This window comes from Nestor notabilis, unplaced genomic scaffold (assembly GCF_000696875.1).
Source record: "Nestor notabilis isolate BGI_N333 unplaced genomic scaffold, ASM69687v1 scaffold17480, whole genome shotgun sequence".
Lineage (NCBI taxonomy): Eukaryota > Metazoa > Chordata > Aves > Psittaciformes > Psittacidae > Nestor > Nestor notabilis.
The window spans coordinates 3,426-3,832 of NW_009909872.1; the positions used below are offsets into that span (position 1 = coordinate 3,426).

The 407-nt window shown below is 65.6% G+C and overlaps 1 protein-coding gene across 1 annotated transcript in view; it reads right to left on the bottom strand.

Moving 5' to 3' along the window:
- LAMC3 (laminin, gamma 3) overlaps nucleotides 1–407 on the bottom strand; it is a gene marked incomplete at both ends in the record, with an annotated part of 11,366 nt that overhangs the window by 3,418 nt on the left and 7,541 nt on the right.

A 407-nucleotide genomic window follows, 5' to 3' on the forward strand; every position in this document is an offset into this window, starting at 1 on the left:
CCCGAGGCGGGCCGGCCCCCCCCCCCTGCCTGTGCGTGCCAATGTACCTCCTGGCCAGTGCCCGTGCCTCCAGCGCCCGGCGGCTCCAGTTTGTGGGCTGCTGCGGGATTTCCTGGGGAATCTCCTTGAAACACAAACAGCAGCAGTGAGACCCCAGCAAGGAGCAGGGACCCCCAGATGCCACCAGCCCAGCACCAACAGGAACCTCCCAAAGGGCTGGAGGAGGTTTGCAAGCAAGGGAAATAGCTCCTCCTGGCGCAGCTGCAAGAAGGGCTATACCCACACGGACCCCAGGCCTCCCACTCACTGCAGTGCTGGTCACATCCCACCCCACCAGTCCTGCACATCCCACTGCCCCCCAGCATGGCCACCAGCACCCCCAGGACCCACACCGTGGTAGCCAGGGA